Source organism: Glycine soja, chromosome 5 (assembly GCF_004193775.1).
Source record: "Glycine soja cultivar W05 chromosome 5, ASM419377v2, whole genome shotgun sequence".
Taxonomy (NCBI): Eukaryota; Viridiplantae; Streptophyta; class Magnoliopsida; order Fabales; family Fabaceae; genus Glycine; species Glycine soja.
Window position 1 is genome coordinate 16047175 of NC_041006.1, and position 15513 is coordinate 16062687.

Genomic DNA, 15513 nt, shown 5'->3' on the forward strand with positions numbered 1-15513 from the left:
GATATATTGAAGCTATTATCATTAAATAAGAGAGTTAATTAAAATTTGTTTACATTTTAACACACATTGAATTTTTTTTCCTATATTTCAATCGGGAGGAAATACTAACTAAATTAACTAACTTTATTAAAAGGTATAAATTAGTTAAGACCAGGGTTATCAAACTAGAATTTACATATACTCGTCAGAGTTACATAGACTTGACTCGTGGACTTAACTCGTAAACTCATAAGAGTTCACTTCATATAAAATAATAACAAAATATATATAAATAACATAACAATTAACAATATAATAAAACAAAATAATAAATCATAAATTTTACAATACTTAAATAATCAAGTCTAGTAATGCATCACTACTAGATAATAACTTGCAAATGTTATAATAGTGGTAGATGATACCCATCGAGGGTTTGATGCTATTAAAAGTGAGAATTTTTTTATTCGGGAACAACACACTAAATGAATGTATGTTGAACATTAAACAGACAGAAAATAATCCAAAATAACTTACATTTTGGTCTAATTTTTTTAACTTGCTGACTCGTTAACTCAGTAGTAAACACAAGAGTCTACCAAGTTTAGTTAGAGTTTATAGAATCTACCCAGACTAAAAAGAGAGTTTACACACAAGTCAACTCACAAATGGCAAGTGAACTCGTAAGAGTTAGCGAGTTAACTCGAGAATTTGATAATCATGGTTAAAAGAATCTTATATTAAGGGATGAGATAGTAAAATCAAATTCTAAGTTAACATTTTCTCAAATTGAAAATTGAATTTGTAGCTAATTCGATTAAAATACTTTTAAAGGCATTTTGGTTACTGTAAAGTCCCATTTAAAAAAATTATTTGTTCATTAAATCATTTTGGAACCTTTAATAAAAAAATTTGATCAACACAACCAAATACTTTAGTCTTTCGCATTGAATTGAATTAATTATAGTACTAATGTTGGGTATAGTTTAATTGGCAACGTACGTTTAATTTGTGAGGGAGAATCTTGGTTCAATTTCTACAAAATACATTCATGAGAAGGGATGAAGAACTTTAAATGTGATTATGTCTTGGACCTGTTATTAGTCATGTACCTATAGGGGTACGACCACTACCAAGGGTAGGGCCGAAAACCCCTAGACCTTAGTTGAACACCCAACCAACCTAGGTCGAGTACCATCTCGATCGAGTCCATGGAGACTTCAGAAGTATAACAAAGGACATAGGGGTACTGATCAAGCTAGGTTGAACACCTTGTCAACTTAGGGCGAAAAACCCTTTGCCAGGAACTAAACCTCTAGAATTACAAGGAGATTACAATGAAAATTAATTGAAGTTAATACAAACCAGAACATAAACACCACCAATAGATAATAGTAGGTTAGTATGATCAATAGCCACGGGAGATAAGGCCTATGGACCAAATGTCCATTGAAATATGTATATAAATAGTGAGATTATCAAGATAGCACACACTACTCTTATTTACTATATCAGAAAGAATTCTAATTTGAGCGTTGAAATGTGTTTCTAGGGGTATTCATGAGTTTGGGTCAACCTAATCATGAATGGGTTGGATAATAGGTTCTTTTTTTTTAACCCGACCAACTTATACCATATAATTTAATTTATTATATATAAATTAATTATTAAATACAAAACACATTAGTAATTTTTAGCTCACGGTTTATTAAATCATTAAATTAAACCAACCATGATTTTTATCTCTTTTTAAAGTTGTTTTGATCTCTATCTTGATTTTTTTATATTTTCACATGTTAATATCATACTGTATTTCTATCCAAAAAAATTGTATCAACATTGAAATCATTAATTCGATTAATCAAATATTTTCGCAACTTGGTCTCTTTTGAATGCATTTAGTTATTATATACTTAAAAAATTTAGGCACACTACTAGAAAAATCACTTTTTACGACATTAATTTTATGTCAGTTAATGAAAAATGACTTAGAAAGAAATACAACGGCATTTTTGTAAATAAATGCAACATCTTTACAACATCTTTACAACGATTTTTAAATCATGTGAAGATTACAAAACCGTCTTAGAATATTTTAATTAAATAAAGACAAATGTGCCTGTTTGATTTCCCCTCTCACTCAACACTAACGTGCCTATTTGAAACCCTACGACGATCTCCCTTCCCCCAAACTCCTCAACTTCCCTTCCCCTTTCACACTCATCGACTTCCATTCCCCTCTTAACAGTTACATGCACTTCATCCACAAGGAGGACGACACCATCGAGGACCTCGCCTACAACATCAAGGAAAAGCTCCATCACATAAAAGGCCGCTAACGAGGATTTCCTCCGGTCCACGCGCCGCAACGTTGTTGAAATCAAGGTGGAGCCCGAGCAGCTTCGGTCCCCACCCTCACTGAAAGAAGCGCTAGAGAAGGAGAAGGCGATACTAGAGGACGAGAAGTTATCGTCGCGGATCGAGCAGGCGGAGATGGTTCTAGCAAAGAAGAAGTAGGTGGAGGCGAAGGAAGAAAAGAGGAAGCGAATCTGCAAGGATAACGAGCTGAAACGACACGTGGAGGCGCAAACGTAAGTGCTATCTTTCAATTTTCTCCTTGATTATGTACTATGTGGTTTAGTTTTGTAGTGTCTAATTTATTTATGTACTGTATTCCTTTTTTCTTCTTCTTCCTTTTTTTGTCTTTTTTTTTGTCCATGTCATTTGTCAAATAAGCAACCTCTCCACCTTGTCCTGTATAATAAATGTGAAGATTACAAGTATTCTTCATCTTTATATTTTTTTCTTAAAAGAATTCTCAACGTTTGATTTTTATTCTATATCAATACTTGTGCTCAATGATGTTGACAAACTTCTAGAGAAGCCCAACATTCTCTCTACAGAGCCATGGAGAAATACAGTGCTTATTGTAGATTAATTCTATGTTGCATTAGTTCTTCTAGAGTTACAAAAGCAATCCGCAGAATGACATATAATTGCAAATAGCATTTCAGTACTTGTTGCCTTCCATGATTTAATGTAATTGCAAATAGTTTTCAAGCATGTTCTAAAGTTTGGATATAGTATACAAAATGCTATGGCAGAATGACAATATGGATTGACATGATGCAATGTTTTTCCTATAAAGTCCGTGAGTGGTTATTTCATTATTGAAATGTGGTAATCAAATCTGGTTGTTGACTGAACTTAAGGTGAATACATTTACATTGTCAACTTGTCATGCTCATGTCACTATGAATGCCTGGTGCTTCTCAGTCTCTTAGTGGTAAATTTTTCCTTGGAAACAGATATATTATTTTTCAGTTGTTTTAACTGTGAAGAAAAATACTATAAAGAAAGGATTGAGAACTTTTTTAGGGATTCAAAGGCTTTTTGTTTGTTTTAGATATTATATTTGGTGCTTGTGTTTTATAAATCAATTCCCTTCATTCTATTAGAGAAAGATAATTTATGCTTGTATAGCTTTCCCAATGAGCAGTAGGAAGTAAATTTACCTACTGAAAAAGTACCACCAGAGCTTCCTGAGCCCGTGCTGGGCATTAACTTTGCTAGGGATGGCATGCAAGAAAAAGATTGGCTATCTTTAGTTGTTGTTCATAGTGATGCAAGGTTACTTGCTATTGCATTCTATTTTGGAGCCAGATTTAGGTTAGATAAAGCTAACAGGTATTTCATACTCTGACCATACTTCTTATTTGAAGTTAACTTAAGTTGGTGGAAAATCACAAAGTAGTTGAATCCTGCTTGTTTGATTTATCTATCTCATTGGTTTAGTTCTTTTCTTCACGTGTCTCATTCACTCATGATTTGAATATGTAATGCATGAAACAACTTTTGAACATGATCAATGAACTACCAACAATATTTGAAGTTGTTACTAGTGAAGCAAAGAAGCAAGTTAAGGAGAAGTCTTCAGTTTCAAACCACAGTGGCAGAAAGTCTAAGTCCAACTCTAAGGAAATAATAATATCTTCTCACTCCTATGCATGACATATAAATATATTTATTAATTTCCAATGTTTTGTGTTCCTTACATGTATAAATGATCTATTTGAATTTTGGACTCATAACTACCACTCTCATTCCTATAAGAAATGGGGAGATGAAAAGGGCGTTAAAGTATCTGAACTCTGAGCATGCTATCATGATTTTGTAATAGTTGTTTTGAATTCTAATATAAATTTTAGGAATTTCATTGCCTGAATTTTTGGATGTGGTAGTGGTACAACATTAATGTTTTCAAAGTCTGTTGAAGTCATGATTTAAATGGAACAACATTGTAACTGTAGTTATGTAAATCTATGACAATCTGGCTCATATTATGCATGGTGTCAATGTGTCATCATATTGTTGATTAGCTATAATTAGGTTGTCTATCTCTCAATCTATTTTTATTTTCACCTTTTGTTCCTTGTTGCTTTTAAGGGTATGCCAAAGGCATTTCAAAAGTTGCACCTTCACCTCAAGCAAAGCATATATGTGTTGTCTTGAATAGAAGTTTATGAACTTTTATTTTGATATTTCTTGACAGGAGACACAAAAAAGTTTTGTGAATTGGAAAACTATGACTGAGCAACGTGTAACTGAGATTTTGACTTCTTTGAAGGGTGTGAAGGTATCTAATCAAAGTTTATTTCCACACTTTTTCACTCTTCAAGAATATAGACCTTGTAATTTTAAAGGAATAATTCTATCTTTTTCCTAACAAAATTCTCCTATTTCTTTAAAAGAAAATATTAATGATCGGGTGCATTTGAAGTTTCGAAGACAGTGAATGTTGTTACATTGTTGTTAAATACTTACTGTTTTGAAAAATTAGGAATATTTGTTAGCAAGACATCATTTTTTTTATTGAAAATAGGTCATATTCAAGTAGTTAATAAAATTTAGAAAATGGGCAAAACAAGAGAATCTTGTAATAAATGAGGATGAGGTTCTCATATCCAAAGTTAACAAGAGAATATTGTAGTTGAATGGTTTTATGTAGAAGCAAGCTTCATGATGATGAACCAAGCAATTTTGATGATGCCAAAACCCTAAGTGATTGATTCAAGATTGATTTAAGACTTCAAGATCAAGCATCAAGAATCCAATCCAAGATTCAAGATTCCAGAGAAGAAATCAAGAAGCAACAAGTCAAGACTTCATATAGGATAAGTATTAAAAGATTTTTTCAAAAACCAAATAGCACAGTTTTGTTTTACAAAAGAATTTTCTCAAACTTACTAAAGTTACCAGAGTGAGTACTCTCTGATAATTGATTACCAATTGGCAGTAATCGATTACCAGTGACCAGATTGGTTTTCAAAATGTTTTCAAATGATTTGTAACGTTCCAAAATGATTTTCAAATAGTATAATCGATTACACTATATTAGTAATCGATTCCAAGTGAATCTGAACGTTGGAATTCAAATCCAATTGTGAAGAGTCACAACTTTTCATAAAATACATTGTGTAATCGATTACACCATTGTGGTAATCGATTACCAGTAAATAGTTTTGAAGAAAAAGTTAAGAGTTATAACTCTTAACATGATTTTCTCAAAAGTCATAACTCTTCCAATGGTTTTTTTTTACCAGACATGAAGAGTCTATAAAAGCAAGACCTTGGCACGCATTTTATAATAACCATCAAAAACACATATCTCTTTCAAATCTTTTCTAACCATTGCCCATTGTTTTTCTTTGCAAAAAATCTTGCCAAAAAGCTTTCTAAACTTCGGTTTCAAAACTTTGTTTTTCTGCAAGTGGAAATTCTGCAGAAAACAAAAGTGTGTTATCTTTTCTTCCTTCTCCCTCTTGCCAAAAGAATTCAAAGGACTAATCGCTTGAAAATTCTTTTGATTCTTCCTTCTCCCTCTTGCCAAAAGAATTCAAAGGACTAACCACCTGAAAATTCTTTTGATTCTTCCTCCTCTCTCTGAACAAAAGATTTCAAGGACTAACCGCTTGAGATATCTTTTGTTTCCCCTTACAAAGATTCAAAAGACTAACCGCCTAAGAATTCTTTGTCTTAACACATTGGAGCGTACATCATTTGTGGTACAAGTAGAGCGTACATCTACTTGGGTTGTAATACTGAGAACAAGAGAGGGTACATTTCTTGTGGATTAGTTCAAGTGGAGCGTACATCCACTTGGTGTTTCAAAGAGAACAAGGGAGGGTACATCCTTTGTGGCTCTTTTCTTGTAAAGGATTTTACAAGGTTAAAGGAAATCTCAAGAACCGTGGTTGCTTGGGGACTAGACGTAGGCACGGGTTGTGACCGAACCAGTATAAATCTTGTGTTTGCTTTCTTCTTCCCTACACTCTTTATTTTTCCGCTGTGTATTTCTTATTTCCGCTTTACGTTTATCTAAGTTATTGTTTCTGTTCTTTACTTTCTCATAACTTAGTAGTAAAGCCTAACTGAATCTAGTAACATTAAGAAGGATAAATTTTTAATTAGTCAATACACGTTCATAATTAATTTAACCCCCATTCTTAAATATTTTGAGGCTATTTGATCCAACATTTTATATTTTTAACAAAAGTTGTACTTTGTTTGCAGTTGAATGGCTTCCATGTAAGCTTGTACCCTGAATATTTCAAAAACTCTGAATATTAAGAGAGATGATCTAATAGGTATCATTTTTTTAATATTATTCAGTTATTCAATAATGACTTTAATTTTCACATGCTTCATTTTTTTCATATACTTTGTACTCTAATAATTGTTTAGTCATTAGTTTACTTATTTTAATTTTACATCCTTTGTAGATAGCCATAGATAGTGACTAATCACAGGATAGTATGGTTTAGGTGTTTTGGATTTTTTTTTTTTAAATGAGAGTAATATAAAGGTGATTTAAAAAAGTTTTAGAGAAAAAGTTATTTCTCTTCTAAGTTATTCTGTTCCCGTGGAAGGTCCTTAGTGGCTACAAACTAGTGGTTGTCACTGAAAGGTTCATAATTAAAAGTGTCATATATAAAAAACAATTTCAAATATTAAATAAGACAAAATATCCATTAAAAAAATTCACACAAGTCATATCTATTTTATTAAAATATTAATTAAATTTTTTTGTTACAATTTTATTAACGGATATGCATTCTTTAATTTTCTATAAAAAAAATATAAAACTATTTTATTAATTTTATAATTGAAATATCTAGTTTCTATGTAACTCTTGGTCTTCTTCTAAAAAAATGTAACTCTTGATCTTATCAATAAAACTCTTGTGCTACTGAGAAAAGAAATAGACAGTTCTACTATTTAATTTATACACATAAATAATATAAAACTATTTTATTAATTTTATAATTCAAATATCTAGTTTGTATGCAACTCTTGGTCTTCTTCTGAAAAATATAATTGTTGGTCTTATCAAGACAACTCTCATGTTACCGAGAAAAAAATAGACAATTTAACTTTTTAATTTATACACACAAATAATATAAAACAATTTTATTAATTTTATAATTCAAATATCTAGTTTTTATGTAACTCTTGATCTTCTTCTAAAAAATGTAATTGTTGGTCTTATCAAGAAAACTCTTGTGTTACCGAGAAAAGAAATAAACAGTTTTACTTTTTATTGATACACATAAATAATTGTTGGTCTTATTAAACACCAACTCTGAAAAAAAATCATTTTGTCATCTCAAAAGGATATTATAATTTTCATCATTGTTTCCAACGTACATTCTCCAGTTTCATCTTCCTCTTCCTTCTCTGCATTTTTTCTGGGTTCATAACTTCCACAAATTTAGTGGTAAATTAGTGTGAACCAAATTCATATGGACGATCCAATAACTTTGAGAAGGTTGTGGGTAAGTATGTTGATTCATTTTTCTTTTACATTTACAACATGTTGTCTACTTTCTTTCTCCTTTTTTTTTGGCTTTTGATAGGTACAGACAAGTTGAATTGATTCATCTACTTGTAGCTTAGCTTTCTTTCTCCTTTTTTGTACTTGGTTCAAATTTCTTCTAAGCTAAAAACCGTCTTAGAAGGACATTATTCTAAGACGGTTTTTAGTTAAGAATCGTCTTAAAAAAGTGTTTTTCTAAGATGATTTTTAACTAAAAACTGTCGTCTTGGAATAGAGCCCTTCTAAGATGGTTTTCACTTCAAAATTGTCTTAGAATGATATTATTCTAAGGCGGTTTTTAGTTAAGAATCATCTAATGTGGCTCCATGTAGAGCTTGTAGACCTTGAATTTTCTTCATCAATAGATTCATTTGCTTCTTGAAGATCAATGGTAGCAGAATTAAGAAGGAGGAAAGATGAATGGAGACATCACTTTAAGGAGAAGATGAGTCAAGAACAAGCTCACCACCATAGGAAGTCATGAATAAGAGCTTGAAAGTAGGAGAAGATGAGTAGAGGGAGAGGGAGAAAGGGGAACAAAATTTTGAGAGAGAGAAGAGGAAGAATGAGGTCTGAACTTTGAAGTCTAATTTCTCAAATGATCAAAGTTTGAAAAACTACACACATAAAGTCTTTATTTATAGCCTAAGTGTCACCCAAAATTTGAGGGAAATTTGAATTTCTATTCAAATTTCACTTGAATTTGAATTTATGGAGCCAAAATTTCATTAATTATGATTAGTAAATTTCAGCTATGGTTCAGTCCACTAATCTAAGATCAAATCCAAGATTCTCCACTAAGTGTGCTTAAGTGTCATGAGACATGTAAAACATGAAGGACATGCACAAAGTCTGACTATATGATGTGGCAATGAGGTGTAGCAAGCAAATGTTCACTCCCCCTTAGATTGGTCCAAAATTTAATTAGATTGGATTTCTCCCAATTCAATTAAATTTCTCTCTCAACACACACATCAAATAGTGCACTTAATGCATGTGTAATTACAAAACTACCCCCAATACAAAAACTAGTCTAGGTGCCTTAAAATACAAGGGCTGAAAAATCCTACATTACTAGGGTACCCTCCCTACACTATGGAGTCCTAAATACAAGGCCAAACAATAATGAAACTTTAATCTAATATGTACAAAGATAAGTGGGTTCATACTTAACCCATGGACCCAAAATTTACCCTAAGGCTCATGAGAACCCTAGGGCCTTCTCCTGCATCTTTGGCTCAATCTTCTTAGAGTTTTCTATCCAATGCCCTTGGGGGAAGGGGTATGATTGCATCACCATCTTAGAATAGTAGTTTTTTTCTAAGACAGCTTTTATGGAACCAGACTTTCCACGACGTTGGATTTGAATGTGTCTTAAAACCACCGTTGTATAGTATTTTTCTAGTAGTGAAAAAAACAAATTATTATTCTAAAAAAAGAATTAAAAAAATATTTTTTAAATATTCAAACCCAATTAACCTATTCTGACCCAATTCATTTATGATCGGGATGAGTTTGCAAAAAAATTGCACAAACCCAACCCAAAGGATTGAAGCTTGTGAGATACCTCAGGGTCCCATAAAAAAAACCAAAGGCCCTAATTTATGCAATCCTACCCCGCAAGGGCATCGGATAGAAGACTCCAAGTAGATTGGGCCAGAGATCCAAGGGAAGGCCCTAGGGTTCTCATGAGCCTTAGGATAGATTTCGAGCCCATGGGCTAAGTATGAGCCCGCTTATCTTTGTAAATATTAGAATAGGTTTTTCCTTTGTTTGGGCCTTGTATTTTGGTCATTCTAGTAGTATAGGGTTTTAGCCTTGTATTTCGATGCATTTTGAGTAGTCTTTGTAGTAGGGATTTTTTTGTATTTTCATGTATTTTGTCATGGGGTGAGCTTAGCTATTATAGGGGGTGTGTAGCTAAGCTCTAGCTTCTCATCTCAAGGAGGTGAGCTTAGCTATTAGAGAGGTATATGTAGTTAAGCTCTAGCTTCTTTAGAAATCTTCTTAAGGAAGCTTCTCAAGGAGGTGAGCTTAGTTATGAGAGGGGTGTGTGTAGCTAAGCTCTAGTTTCTCAAGGAAGTTTTCTCAAAGAAGCTTCTCAAGAAAGTTTTCTCAAGAAAGCTTCTCAAGGAAGCTACCTTGTCTATAAATAGAAGCATGTGTAACACTTGTTGTAACTTTGATGAATGAAAGTCTTATGAGACACACTTCAAAGTTTCACTTCTCTCTCGTTTATTCCTTCAATTTCGTGCTCCTCCTCCCCTCTTTCTTTTCCTCCATTGAAACATCCTCTCCAAACTTCTTATCCAAGGCTCATCTTGGTGGTGAAACTCCCTCTTCCATGGCTTATTCCCCATGGCGTCTCCTCTCACCCCATGGCTCATCTTGGTGGTGAAGCTCAAAGATCCAGCCTCCATAGAAGCTTCACAAGCAAACTTCCATCACTAATTATAATAGTTAAAAAAAAAACTTAATGCTAATTAATTATTATTAGTGACATTGTCATTCTTTTTCTTAATTAATATTTTTTTAATGCTTTTTTTTTGTTAACTTGATATTTATTTCACAAGTAATTTATTTAGTCTCGAGAATACAAGAGGGAAAAAGTTATCCCACATTTGTTACAAAGTAGCAAAATAATTAACTTTTATTATATTTTATTTCTAGAAAAATCATAATTTCACATTCAATCAATATTTAATTTTGACAAAGAGAAAAAGGAAAATTTATTCCCATATAACAGAAATCCCTGCTGGCGAGTAAACATCCAAATATATCCTCCTTATCCTCACTAACCCACTATCATCTCCACTCCGTGCTATAATTTTTTGTCTTTCCCTTAAATTTCGTTCTTGCGTGTTGTACAAATTTCATATGTGCTCTTGTTACTTGTTTTTCCAACTTTTGGCATCTCTTGTGCATATCATGTGTTGTAAATAGATAATTTTTTTTTTCGAAAAAAGATACGAACTATCTTCTGCTGGAAGTTGATGAACTTAATTTACCCAAATGTTTTGAAAGAAATTGGTACGAGACAAGACAAACTCGAGTGGCTTATAGCTTAGGGGATAAAAGGTCAACAAGTTTATTTTCACGGGTTGATTTGTGTGGGCAAACTCCCAAAAGGGAGATTTTTTTTTTCAAATTTATCGAATGAGAATAAAATTTAAATTAATATCTTAAAAGAGATAACTTCTAAAATAATTTATGACTTTTGAGTTGAAAATCATAAATTTTGTTATGATTTTTTTTCTATGGAAATGGTAAAAAATTTTATAACTTCAATTTTTTTAATTTTTTTTAAACATGATTTTAAAGTCGTAAATTTTTTTTCTATTATATTTTTTTCCACACACAACGTTAAAGTGATAACATATTTTATTTTATTTTTTTCATCAAAATCATAAATTATTTTATGACTTCAATTTTTTTAATAACTTAATTGCTCTCTTGTAAATTGTAGTTGGCAACGATTTTCTTTGTAATCTGGTTAATATAAGTAGTTCATTGTATTGAGTGGTAAAACTAATTCAGTCACATTTGGAAAAACCGTGTTTTTTCCACTGTATGATTTAGCCTCTCTTGAAATTTCATGAACTGTGAAATTCAATGACTTGAACATTATAATGTGAACTTTTAAATAAAACATAATAAAAATAAGGATTCTTCTATTGAGTTATCCTTAATTTTCTTTTTTCTAATGCTTCAGAACACAGGTTGTGTAAACTGATATTGTATAAAATATTTGTTGAACTGTGGAAGAAACCTTTTGGGTTCTAAAGAATTGGAATGAAACAAAAGAAAAATCGTGACTGAGTTGCAGTGTTGGTTGTAAAACATAAAAATAAAATGAAAAAGCAAGGAGAGATACATTATAAGTTTTGTTATATTGAGAATTAAATAATTCTGGCTTGGCTAAAACATAAAGCCTACGATTACCTTGTTATATTGAGAATTTTGGGAATGAGAAACAAAATAATGAGAATCTAATGCTAAGAAAAGCTTCCCCTATAATTTTTTGAAGAGTTTAATTTTGAAAAACTGTTGGTGTAAAATTTTTATATTACAAACTAATCAGAAATTGTCACATACATGATTTTTTTTAAAAATTATAAAATCAATCATTTATCATACATGATAATTTGTAATTGAAACATGACTATTTATAATTGAATGACTTTATTGTAAAAATTCTTTAAACTATCAAAGAATTCTAAATAAATTCTTTTTCAAATCTATACATACAAATGAAAATTGAAATCAAAAAGAAAAGTCAAGACTTATTGGCTCAGTCCATACGTACTTATCATAGAAAATCCCGTGAAAAAAAAATTAAATGCACAAAATAAGTTACAACTTTAATAAAAAAAAAATCTGTTATGAAAAGTCATGTAAAAAAAAAAATAAATTTTACAGCGTGTTTGTACTTATTTCTTTCATGGGAGAATGGCCATGCACATACCTTTTGTCTCGTGTTTTTAGAGTAGGTTTGTTGGGACGTTCACCTGGGTTTTTACGTTTGTATCTATGTTGAACACATTTGGAAAATTTTCTAACAAACTTTAATAATGAAGACGTTTTAGTAATTATAATATATATTTTTAGAAAAATAAGTGAATCAAACACATATTTAAATTATTCTTAACTAAATAAAAAATATTTCTAGTTATTTTTAATAATTAACCAAATACAATTTTTGAATAAAATATCCAAAAATAACATTTACATGTTTTATTCTTAGGAATAATATTTTCGAGACTAAAATAATTATTGGCCAAACAAATGCCTCCTTACACTTTCTTTGGATGGAGGGAGAACAAATTAAATGGAAATAAAAATTGTTTGATTTACAAGAAATGAATTATTATCAATATTAAAGAAAGTTTTGTGCATGGAATTTTTAACCCAAATAACACTAAATTTTTTTTAATCCAAATGATGCAAGTCAATAATTATTTACATCCATGATACAAATCATTGTTCATAGGTGAGAAATCGGTTCCCCCTACACCGATTTCTCACCTCTCTCTTATTTTATTTTGTTCATTATCGTGTTAAGAAAGAACTGATTTCTTAATGTCTTTTATTTTTTTATAAGGCGCTTTTGTTAGAATGTCTTTATTTATTTATTTATTTGGGATTTTTTTTGTAATTGTTATTTATTTCAGTTTTGTTTTTTTTTTTAAATAGTTTTCTAATTTTTTGTAACCCTTTGTTTTTTAAAAAATTATGTGTTTGTTTTTGTTTTTTAAAATTGTTTTGTATATTTTTGTTACAACATTTTAAAAAAAAAATTAAGTGTTTTTTTTGTTAAAAAATTGAATATAAAATACATGTTTAAATTAATTAATAGACGAAGTTAAACTTTAAATAGATTAAATCAAAGCTAAAAATAAAATCTATAACCAATTATAGACCAAAGTCAATCATTACATTTTTACCTACTTATTAACATACCTTATTTTATTACATTTTTACCTACTTATTAACATACCTTATTTTTTACATGTTTGTTTCGTTATCATATCATAAATCTTATAAAAGTTATATTTTTTATAACTATTTTTTCTTTCTCTCCCTAGATGTCTAATAATAACATTGTGAATGTTTATCAAATATTTTTTTCCTATGAAATGATATCATGTATGATATTTCTATATATCAAATGTTTTGAATTACTGAGAAGATATTAACATTGAATCAAATTTGAAAAGTAAATTTTAAATTATAAAAATATTTAAGTTAATTAATGATAAAATTAATTTAATTTAATTTAAATAAAAACATTTACCTTATTAAAAATAAGTGAAAAAAATATGTAATAATAAAAAGAAAAAGAGCATGTAGCAAACAATCAAAAGAAGATTAAAAATATAGAAACAAATTCAATTGAAGTAAAATATTTAAATTTGAATTAATACAACAAAATTTTACAAATACAAACAATATGGCATATATTCAACATTGTTGGCTTGAGCATACACGGTGAGGGCAATTTTTCTTTGAATGACTTGCGATGCCACACACGGAATATCGCTTTGGTTGACTTGGTTCTCGGATATCCATTTCGGTGTGGATACGAGTGAAGATAAGATGACCCTTAGTACTTCTTTTCTTTTCTAGGTTGGCGGAGATCATTGGCTCGTGACACGGTGGCCAATAAGCTTGGTTGTGCAATTCTCTAAACAATTTTATGTATACGTTGGAGACATTTTCCAACGCATACACAAGATATATGTAGTTTCTGTAATCATGATGAGCATGCTTACAAGCAGCAACAACATGAGAACAAGGCATGTGCAACTTCTAGAATTTGCCACAGAGTCACACCACTTTTCATCTAGCCTCACCGTGAAATTTCCAGTAGGTCGAACCTCTCTTAGGTTTATTGTCTCTTGGACCAAGAATTGTGTGTCACGTCGATCGAACTCAAGAACATTAAGAGTGTTTGCCTTTCTAAGTGTGTCTTTGATGACCTTGTTTAGTACTTTCGTATAAACTTAGCCAGATGCAAGCATTGTTGCGGCTTCTGTCCCTCTTTTGTTGAATAATGCATTACACCTTACATATGTGAATTTTATTGGCGCACCTATTGGCTAATTTCTTGAGTACAAAATTAATCGACTCAACAAGATTGATGGTCATGTTTCCCCATTGTCGGCCACTGTAATATATATATATATATATATATATATATATATATATTATTAGTAATTATATTTGATGTTTTGATTATTTTGTTGTGTTATTTTATCAGTAATTATTTTCAAGGATGTTAATTTAGTTAATAGAGGGGTGTGAGTAGATAAAAATCTAACTTCTCAAAGAAGCCACGAAGAAGCTTCTCGAGGAAGCCTCTTAATGAAGCTTCTCAAGGAAGCTACATGAAGCTGTCTTGGTAAAAACACTACCCAGCCTTCGTTGGATCTTCTCGAAATTTGGTATGGAGCTTCACAGAACACTTGTCCATGATTTGAGCGTTGGGATCTTTGAGAAGAGGTGTGGAGTGTGCGCGATGCTTCCGTTTTCGAGAGCATTAGTCACTTGTGCGTTTTGAGCCTTGGAGTCCAAGTAGCTTTGGAAAAACGCCATTTCTTCTCCTTCTTTATTCCAAAACCATTTCCAATGTTCCAAGATCTTTCTCCATCACCCACAGCCACCAGTAGCCACCACAAATCGCCGTTGTTCTCCGTTGAAACCCCTCACCGAGAGGAGCCCTTCAACCGAAGCAGAATCTTCCAAACTTGCCTCGCGGTTTCGGTTGAGAACGAAGCTTGGTCTGACCTTCGTGGATTTCCTTGAGGTAACCATGGTTCTACGCTTGTTTCTTGTTAGTTTCATCTTACCTTTGCATCATTCTGAGTTTGGAAACCGCCATTGCATGTTTTACGCTTCCTCTGAAAAACCCTAGAGCAAAGAGACTTTGTAAACGTTATCTTTTCATGAAATGGGTGTTATTTTCGTGATCTTCACTGAACTCCAGTCACATTGGCGTGATTGGAATTTCAAAATGATGTCCCTTTGTAAAACCCAAAATGCTCTTAGCACTTTCATGTAGTGACGTGGGTGTTTGACCCAGAGCATTGTTATTAGCTTTGTTTCTGAAATCCATATTAAATCTCTTTCATTTTGGTATGGTAGAAGCTTGCATGGAA